We start from the raw sequence: 574 nt of genomic DNA, 5'->3' as shown, positions 1-574 counted from the left end.
TCCCCTCCCCCACCCCCCAAAAAAATCCCAAAAACGGTAAAAAAAACAGGAAAACGCGCGGCCCCTCCCCCCCTATATACACCGGGCCCCGCCCCCCTCGTTTGCATAGCCCCGCCCCTCCCCGCCATGCACCGCGCCCTGTTGTTTGGCCCCGCCCCCTCCCCGCCGGCAGCCAATCGGAGGCCTCCGCTCTACGGACAGCCCCGCCCCCTCCAGCAGGTCCCGCCCCCCCGGTCCCGCGGCGGGGGCGGGGTCAGGGGGGAGGAGGCGTGGCCAAGCCGCTGACCTCGCCCAGCCAGGTCAGGGGGCGGGGCCACAGAGGGGAAATGGGGCAGGGCCAAAGGGCCCCACCCAGAGCACCATGAGGGGGAGTGGCCACGGGAAGCCCCGCCCACAGCGGGCAGGAGAAGGGGGCGTGGGGCTGGGGGCGTGGCCTCCAGCTGGGGGCGTGGCCTCCCACCACCCCCGCTGTGGGGGGAGGACAAGGGGTGGGGGCGTGGCCTCTGCAAGTGGGCGTGGTCTTTGGAGTGGGGGCGTGGTCTGAGTGCGTGGGGGCGTGGCCTGGTGAAGTGGG

The sequence above is a fragment of the Oxyura jamaicensis genome, unplaced genomic scaffold (assembly GCF_011077185.1).
Source record: "Oxyura jamaicensis isolate SHBP4307 breed ruddy duck unplaced genomic scaffold, BPBGC_Ojam_1.0 oxyUn_random_OJ61302, whole genome shotgun sequence".
NCBI lineage: Eukaryota > Metazoa > Chordata > Aves > Anseriformes > Anatidae > Oxyura > Oxyura jamaicensis.
This window is presented reverse-complemented; position numbering follows the sequence as displayed.